Below are 10,160 nucleotides of genomic sequence, written 5' to 3'. Positions count from 1 at the left end.
TCCTCTCCGGTCTGGTACCCTTTATTGAATATATGTCAAATTAGGTACGGTTGGAATACTTTTTGCTTACTAGAGTATACCAATAATGTAGGACTATCACACAGATCCATACAATGTGAGCCCACAAACATATTTTTGTACACGAAATGAGGAAATTAATACTGATTAAATTGTTTCACTTCTACAGTCATCATGCTGATCTTCTGTGCACTTATCGTTCATTGATTTACGAGTGTTTTAAGATAGTTCAACATGAGAAAGGTTAAAATGTGCTGAAGCGAGTGTAGTGAAGCGTCGAGCTCACAGATACACCACAGCGGCCCACTGGTCAATGTAGGAATCTAACATCCGGGTAGCTTGTCCAACATTCTAACCACTGAACCAACGCAGCTCTTTCCATGCACTTGTACTATGCGACTCTTTCAAAGACGAATAAATAATAATAACAAAGTCCATTGTTAGAATACTGATCAAACTTAGGGATTTTATTTGACGACCGTATTCCCAAGTAGTTACAACAACTAAATTTCACTTAATTGGATATATATATATATATATATATATATATATATATATATATATATATATATATATATATATATATATATATATATATATATATATATATATATATATAGCTAATGTCAGAAATCCCAAATAAAATACAAATCAGTATGCGATGATATTGCTGCATTCATACTAGCAAATAACTAAATAACCACGGTGTCCTTGTGTGAAGTGGCAAATTTTATGTCAATCTAACAAGAATACATTAGCTGAGACCAGACAACCATTAATTAGATTTATGGAGACAAGCGCGTATCATATCGCCATACTACCGTGTACGGTAATGTCCTTTAGAGGGAGAATTCTGTTTCTAATTAAACATTTGTTTATACAGCAGCCAGGCGGACACTTTAGGACAAGGAAAACTTCATTTTCATGGTAAAGTTGTCACAATTGAGAGAATGCAGAAACTCTGTTACTCAGACTACCAGGGTCAAGTTGACCCTGACTTTGGCGCCTCTGGAAAAAGGCGGCAGAGATATTTGATTCTGATTGGTACGTTAAATGAGAGGGCGTGTTCCAACACAAAATTTCATAGGTTTTAATATCGCCCGCATCGAATTTTAATAAGTCTAAGCTTTTCCTACAAGAGGAAACCCAAAGGTTACGACTCCGAGAATTTGCAAGAAATTCTCGTTAAAAGGAACTGTTGTCCAAAAAGGGGAAGATTGTCGAAAGGAACCGACGAACTAATTTACCGATTAGAGGGAGAAAACGTTGACAGCAAAGGGAGAAAATAGCTCCAGAGACGTATAGAACGAATGAGGGATGTTATTCTGAGACCTATACGGAGAAGCATAGAGAAGAGTGCAGTGAGACATATAATCTTGTGACGCAACCCTGCGACGTATTAATCTCTGAAGAAGTATTTTGAGAGTGTCCTGAGACGGGTGGTAGAAAGTATCATCCCGAGATCCAAGGGTCTGAACAGCGACAGAGGAAGCAAAAACAGACTGAGGACGAGCAGGTTATGAAATCGTACAAGACGCTGACTTCGATTGTTCACTCGATCCTATGATGAACTAAATCTATCAGTAACAGATCGACTATCTTATTTTAATCTATTTGCGTTTTCTTTGTATTTCGGTGAAAGTTAAATTTCTAAAAGCAGAGTACATTCCTGATGTAATGAATTTTCACAGTGTTTGTATGTAACTGATTAAATTGTTTGTTTACATGTACGGGGGCTCGTGTTGGTTTGTTCTATATACCTGCTCAGATCTCTATCTATTCCACCTATAAGTTTCACCATTTATATTTCCATTTACTCGAACCGGGCAATAACATCGAAGGCGGTCAACCCCTAGATAACGAAAACCAAATATGGAGGGACATTCACTCCCCCCGTGTAACACCTTGACCTATGCCCACTAAATCATTCAATTCCTCTTGCTAATAATAAATAATCTGTTAGCAATACATGTATGGAAACGGAATAAACCACGAAAATACACCCACCCCCATAAAAACCCAAATGAATAATTCACCCTGTGACATTGACCTTTGACTCCTGGATCCATCATCCCAAAGGAAGCGTTGTATACACACACTGGCGAAGATGACTAAAAGTCTAACTCCTATTCATAGATACATGATAAAAATTGTATGCCCCCTCTCCCCCATATGAGAAATTGGCCACCGTGACCTTGATCTCTGACAGTTTGACCGCCAAACCAGTAGGGATACAAATATTCCATGGTAAACATCTCTACTTTATATCACGTCAGTTCATCTACGGCAATAATATACTGTACTGCCAAATCAAACACGTTAGACATGGTCCACGTACTGTGACCTTGACTTTCGATTTCCATGGCCGCCGGTCTTCAGGATATTTCGCTACTCCACCTACGATCTATCTGTGTGAAAAGCATGAAATTGATTCCCTGATGGAAACAGGAGATACTGCCCTTTTAAAAAATATTTTCTCGAAAAGCTAAGCTTGTATGTTTAGTTCTTATTGTATTGTAACATGTAGATACATGGACATCATTAAAATAAATTGGTTTCTTAATTACGCACGATTCTTATTTCACTGTAACATGCATATAAATGGACATTATACATTTACAACATTATCATAACATAGTATTGGTTCCATAGGTGAAAAGAATTAACCTAGTGTGGATATTTTCCTATATTCGTTCCTTTTCACAGAAAATCTTTTGCGGCTGTGTACTTGTTGAGGTTAATAACTCGTCCAAGATTCACACTGACTATGTGTACCAAAAACAACGTGGAGTAAAGCCATGTGAGCTATTTCCACCGCTCTCTTATCAAATAGCGACAGGACCTGCTTCTGCGCAGTATTCATTCCTTTCCAGCTCCTCCAAGTCCGTTATAATTGGGAAAGTAGAAAGGAGAGGGGGTTTGGACAAATGCAATTCGAGTTCCCTCCGAAACAACTTCGTTTGGGGGAAACAGGCCTATTCACGCTATTGGAAAATGAAAGAACCTGGTACTCAATGGAAGGCTGTCTGCAGGCGGTCTGGTGATAAGTCAATATTGGCTGTTTGGAGGCATGGTGAACTCGCACCCGCAATTGATAAGTCTTTTGCTGCCTCTTTAAAACTATTCTGTACGTTCCATTCTAGTTTCGGCATATAGTAAGTCATCAAGGTGATCTCCATCCCAATTGACTGTTTAATATCTCTCGAAAGGATAGTGGCATATGCACAATTGTGCGCACGCCACTATAATTAAACTCAACAACAACAATCCCGAAAGGATAAACTAACAATCTGAGACAGCAGTTGCACGAGTGCCAGGGAAATACTTGTATTGTATGTTGACTGGTTGGCTCAGCAATCACCTGGATGTTATTGATGGGCAGACAGTAAACCTCGCAGCTGGATGACCAGACCGGTAACCGCCTGGTTCGTCGATGTGGCAAAAAGGATGGATCAACTAACTAGACCCTACACAGCTCTGCACACCAAGGTGTAGCCGGTCAGCATATGTCATGAATTCCTGGTCACTGATTTCAGACGGCAGCCAGAACGGTGTTACAGAGCCTGGCTGATGGCCGAAAGCACATCCATGTCCGAAAAAAAACATGCGCACGGACTTACGGGCTCTAATGCCAGTTCAGGTTGGGGAAGATAATTTCTCGTAAGCTCAATTCATCACCGGGGAAATAAGGACAGTGTGGAACAGGTTAACCCAAGGCCAGCATCTACAACTCCGACAATTACCGTGGAGAAAGTGTGATTGACAACTCCGCAGCCACTTTTTCTTCCATCTATAGATGACCAGATGTAACGGTCGCTGTGGACACTGTATGCATCATTTGGATGGCGTAAGAACCTTTAAACCTTCAAAGTGCCCCTTTTATTACTCTGGGCTGTGATGACATCATTTTGGATGTAGACTTATTATATTATATTGCAGTTCCTTTCCCTATACCCGCTGCATCTCTCTTTTGTCTTTAGTCCTTGTCGCAGTACCATGGACCAGGCATCACCAGCCTATTTGTTGTTGTTGAGTTTAGTGGCGTGCGCACAGTTGTGCATGTGCCACCTTTTTCTGACTGCACCGCAGCCTGCTAGTTGTTCCTGGGGAAGGGAATGGTGCCACCTCCCCCAGGCTTTTATGGGTTCATGGGTTCAAGGAACCCTGATAGTTTGGCCTCAATCTGTGGGTCCATAAAGGTCCCTTACAGTTGAATGGTTGGCTGTCATTAGTGGGAAGGAGAGCTCGGGAACGGTCGTGGTTGCTTCACATCGCTGGTTTCTTGTTGCATTTGCCTGGTGTTTCTTGCGTTTTGTTTTTTATATTATTTGTTTCTCCTTCTTTTTCCTTCTTAAAAATGTTCTGAAAAGGTGGGCGTGTTCTATGCTGTGTATAAAGGTTGTTAGTAGAAATCATGTATGAAGAGAGATTTTCAAGGTTATTATGATATTACTAGTCTAGGTGTTTAGTGTGTGCTTCCTACGTTTTGTTATTTATAAGTGTTTAGATATTGCCTCTTTAAGTTATTTATTTATTAATGTTTTTAGAGATTGAATGTTATTTATACTTTATTTAGCAAGAGACCGGAGTCGTTAAGGATATACAGGACCGGAGTCCTAGATGATTACTCGGTTCGTTAAAGACATCTAGGACATCCGATTTTGCGGTTTCCTTAGTTTTTGACAGGTGCTTCGTAAGTGAATTATTTATTTTTATAACACTGAATGATATGTTATGGATTTTTATGGGGGGGGGGGCTTCTAAATTTATTTAGCTAGTTACTGGGTCTTTTGGTTTTGTGGGGATAGTAATTATATTTTGTTCCTAAGTCCTGCTGAGTCTATGAATTTATTTATATTTTTATATGCTGATTGTTTATTTTTATTAGAGTCCATAAGTAACTCTGGGTATGTGTGTTGTGATCCAATCTCTTTTTGATTTTTGATAAATATTTTCCTAGCGGGTTGATATTTTGGGCATATATTGAATACGTGGTGTAGATCTTCGGTGGTGTGGCAGTTAAAGCAGTTAATGGTTGCTGGTTTGGATCCTATAAACCTTCCAAAACTGCTTGCTAGTTTAGTTTTTCCAGTTATTATCCTGTTTATGGTTTTCTGTTCTAAATAGGTATCCATAGGTAGTTGTATGTTCCTATCTACGGTTTTTTGGGTTTCATGGTGCTTTTTACCTTTTGAGGAGTTCCAAAAATCTTGCCATTTTTGGTCTATATATGTTTGTGCGAAGCTTAGTACTTCTGTAGATGAATAGTTAAGCTTGATAGAGTTTTGATCTCCTAGTTTGGTTTGTGCAACTTTGTCTGCTGTTTCATTGCCAGAGATTCCAATGTGCGACGGTATCCACATGAGCTCGACTAATTGATGTGCTGTGGTGATATCGTCGATTAATTGGCATGCTCTGTCGAGGAATTGTTCCCTAGAGTGTGTATTGCGATTTTGGATCGATTTGATAAAGCTTAGGGAATCGCTTATAATGACTGCTTTAGGTATTTGGTTGTCTTTGATCCATTGTAGTGATTCAAGTATAGCCCAGAATTCAGTGGTGTAAATGGAGCAATAGTCAGGTAATCTGGATCCCGTTTGTATATTGAATTCAGGGATGACTATTGCTGCTGATGTTCTTGGTGGGTTGTTTGTTTTTGATCCATCGGTATATATTTTAACATAGTCCGGGTATTTTTGGTTGATTTCGTTTACCAGTACAGGTTTTAGAAAGTTTTCCTGTCCTTCTTTATTGCCTAATTTGGAAGCTTCAATGTTAATCCTTGGTGGTTTTTGTAACTATGGTGATTGGTTCTGGTCTGTATTGTTTGTTACCTGCTTTTTTAGGAGAGGTATCTTTTCTTTTAGTTCAAGGATTACTTTGCCACTTGGTGTGGTGGGTATGATTTTGGGTTTGAAGACAACTTTACACTTGTTTATAGCTATTTTGGTGGGATGGTTGTCTGGGTGGGTATCTAATCGAATGGAGGATCGGAGGAGTAGTTCTTGCCTACGTAATTTTAAGGGTAGATCTCCTGTTAGTGTTTGTAGTTCTTCTAATGATGTTGAGGGGAGTGTTTCTGTGCATAATAGTAAGGCTTTTCTCTGGATGGTCAAGTTTTTGTAATACAGGTTGCTTAGCCGAGTTATATGCTTGGCAACTGTAATCCAGTTTTGATCTAATTAGGGTTTTATATTTCCTGGGTGGATCCCCAGTCAGTCCCTGTGATGTTCCTGATTAAATTAAGATCTTTGTTACAATTCTGGGTGAGTTGTTCAATGTCCTGTTTCCATTTGAGGTGGTTGTCAAAGAACATTCCTAGGACTTTTACTACTGTTACGTATTTGATTAATTGATTTTGTATATAGAAGTTTGGATAGACTAGGTTGTTATTTCGTTTGGGGGTGAATATGATTGCCACAGTTTTTTCATGAGATATTTTGAAACCCCATTTGTCCGCCCATCTCCCTATGTTGTCTAGGCTCTGCTGGATTTATTTAACTACTGCTTTATTGGCAGGATTTCTATTCCTCCATATGCCACTATCATCTGCAAATTGTGACAAGTTTATTTTTGTGGAGGCTGCATTGAGGTCAAGGTCATTTACCATTAGGTTAAATAGTAGGGGTCTTATTACACTGCCTTGCGGTGTTCCATTTTCAAGTGAAATTTCTTCCGAATGGGTGTTGCCTATTCTTGTGGTAATTTTCCGGCCTGTGAGGAAATCGCCAATCCAGTTGAACAAGCGTTCAGTTATTCCAAATTGGTTTAATTTGGCCATTAGTCCATTGGTCCATACTAGGTCGAACGCTTTTTCTAGGTCTAGAAAAAACCGCTATGAGGTTGCGATCGGTTTTCCTATGTGCGTTAAAAGCGAGTTTGATGTCTGTTTCCAGTCTGAGATGCTGGTCAGTGGTGGACCCTTTGTTCCGAAAGCCACATTGATTTATGGAGAGCATGTTATTGGTTTCTATGTGGTGTTTTAACCTATTTGCGAATATTGTCTCCATTATTTTGCAAATATTGTTTGTAAGGGAGATGGGTCGGTACGAATTTATGTTGTTGGGATCTTTACCTAGCTTGGGGATTGGTATTACTATGGCCTGTTTCCATTTGGTGGGTAGTTGGCCTTTATCCCATATCCTATTAAAGAGTTTCATTATGGCTGTTGTTATATTAATAGGTAGTATTTTTTTATATAGATAATGTAACCTAACTGATCCTTACCAGGGGATGTTTCGTTTTTGGATCGTAGGGCTATCTCCCATTCATGTACTGTAATGTCGCTATTTAGGTGAGATTCTTTTGTTCCTTGGTCTTGAAACATTTGAGGTTGGGTTTCCTCCATTAGTTTTTTGTGTTCTTGAAAGTTTCTGGTGTGGTTATTGTTGATACTCATGTTCGAAAAATGCTTCGCTAGGAGGTCTGCCTTATTTTTATTTGTTATGGCATTTTTAATTTTTGGGGCTGAGGTAGTTGCTTTCCCTTTTATGGCTTTTATCTTGTCCCATATTTGTTTTGAGTTTGATTTTAGACTCGGTTTGGAGCAAAAGGTTTGCCATATATTAATTTTAGCAGTCTTTATAGTTTGTTTTAGTGCTTTTTCTTTATCTTTATATTGCTGGAAGTAGATAGAATTTTTGGTGCGTTTATATTTATTTAAAGCCGTTTTTGTCTTTATGTGCTATAGTGCACTGTTTAGTCCACCATGGTACAGGGTTTTTATTTTGAATATTTGTTGTCTTTGGGATACATCAGTTAGCTGCCTCTATAATTGTGTCTGTTATGTTATCATAATACATGTCAATATTTGGGCTTTCTAAGTTATCTGGATGTACTCTAGCTGGTAATAATTGGAATTGGTCCCAGTCTGCCTGTTGGTACCTCCATTTAAGTGTGGTTTCATTTGGAATGTGTTGAGTTTTTGTTTGAATATTGATTGTGATGGGGAAATGGTCACTTCCTAACGCATCTTCTTGATCCGCCCACCAATTTGTGATTTGAGCCAATTTTGGGGTAGTGATGGTTAGGTCTATGGCTGAGAGAGTGCCACCCTCAGGGTTTAATCTAGTGTTCGACCCGTCATTTAAAATGACCAGATTGTTCTCAGTTATCCATTTTTCAACCATTTTCCCTCTTTGATCTTTCTTTTTACCTCCCCATAATTCACTGTGTGCGTTGAAGTCGCCACAGATAATTAGATTGTTGTTGTTATTAGTGATTGCCCTTAGTGAGATTAGGTTGGTAGGGCAGAAGGTACCCCCTGGGTCGTATGCATTTATTATTTGAATGTTTATGGTTCCTATATTTATCATTACTGACATTATTTCGATGCTATTATTGATGTTTAGGTTAGGGGGTACTTCTATTATTTCATAGTAGATTAGTGTATCTATCAAAAAAATTACTAGTCCACCCCCTTTCTGCCAGCCTATAGCATACGAAGAATGCATGTAGTTTTTAATGAACATTTTGTACATGTTGTCCTCATTTACTTTAAACCTTAAACATTTTACACATTTTGTCAACATGGTCAATTTTTCTGAAAGAAAAGTTTTGGGGAAATAAAAAATAGAAAGTGATCGTCTGCACAAGTAAATGCTTATTACTAAAAATACAGGAATAAATATTAGCAGTGAGTGAGAAAAGAAACACCAACTGGCACCAATAATACCATGTTCGAGCAAAAGGTCAGTAAAAAAATCCCAAACAAACCCTAAATTAACAACTGCAAGAAACTCACTTGCATGTAAACAAATCACAAAATAAAGATAAAATAAAGATAAACAATCAGTAAACATATTAACACCTAATACATTACCATGGGCACTGCAACAATTTAAGAAGATTAACTCAAAGAAGTATTGGATAAAATGTACATCATATAAGTGAAAACATAAAAACTGGTTGACAAGCAAAGCCACATAGAATTGGTTAGGGGGCATGAGGGGAAAGGTTGGGAAACGTTTGGTTAAGACGAATTTTCATCTTTATGCAATTATTGTATTTGCAAGATAGTACAGTATTTTCCCAACATTAACATGATCAGGGAATGTATTCAATGGAGAAACTAAAGTGTTTTATGGACATGATACTGTTACTTATATACTGCTTTTCCTCTGGACAAGAAGTAAGCTTTTTCTACATGTACATCATTTATTTAGAGCTTCATCTGGATTCTAACTGTTAAACGATCCATCATATATTTCCATTTCATATCTTTTAAGATTCATTAATTTGGTCTTCAAGATCTTGTCATCTGGTATCTTGTTTCTCAAACAAATAATGTTCATAAATCATGCCTTCTGTATCCTATCCCTGAAGTTTTCCATTATGTAAATACCTTGATTACTGAAAAGCACCAGATTTAAAAAAAAAATTACTTTGGAAGGTAGAACTTTGCAAAGATTATTTTGCTGTTTCAATCATTTTAAATTTAACAAATACCAAATGTATCTACTGTCAGGTAACCATATAGATCAAGTCATAGTTTTTATTGGTTTTCTTCCTTAGCTGCTTCAACTTAAGTCACATTATTTGATCTATGGTGATCATCTTATTTCTGTATCCCTCAATTAGCATTGCTTATAAGTTGCTTGTTTTGTGGGTCTAACACCATTTTTCAGCACGATAGGCTATACATAGCAGCCAGTATATTTGGTGGAAGATGAACCCCAGGAAAAACCACTGACCCATGTTAAGCAACTGGCAAACTTTCTCATATATTCATGCTGGTCAAGCTGAGATGCATACCCATGTGGACTGAGGTTTGATGTGTGATCTAAAATGGCAAGTGCCTTTGACCACTCTGCCAACCTAGCTCCCTGTTCAAAGGTTGATCACTTTTCTAGTTTTTCAATTTGTGTAAACTACTTTAAAATTCTAGACTTCTGAGTTTTGTTAAATCTTTCCACTATACAGGTTTTGTCGTATTAAGATAAATATTATTTCCTTTACTTGGTAATCATTAATTTTCCTGTTGTAAAAAAAAGTGTCATCAAATTGCATCTTTTCAGGTTTTCATTCTTTGAAGATCTTTCTGACAGAATCATGTACGTCATCTCCATGATTTGCATTTACTTCTTATGCCCAAGCTTATTTTAAGAAAACTTCTTTCACAGTCTAAATGTACTTGTATCCAA

The sequence above is a fragment of the Sinohyriopsis cumingii genome, chromosome 17 (genome assembly GCF_028554795.1).
Source record: "Sinohyriopsis cumingii isolate HCF-2022 chromosome 17, ASM2855479v2, whole genome shotgun sequence".
Lineage (NCBI taxonomy): Eukaryota > Metazoa > Mollusca > Bivalvia > Unionida > Unionidae > Sinohyriopsis > Sinohyriopsis cumingii.
This window is presented reverse-complemented; position numbering follows the sequence as displayed.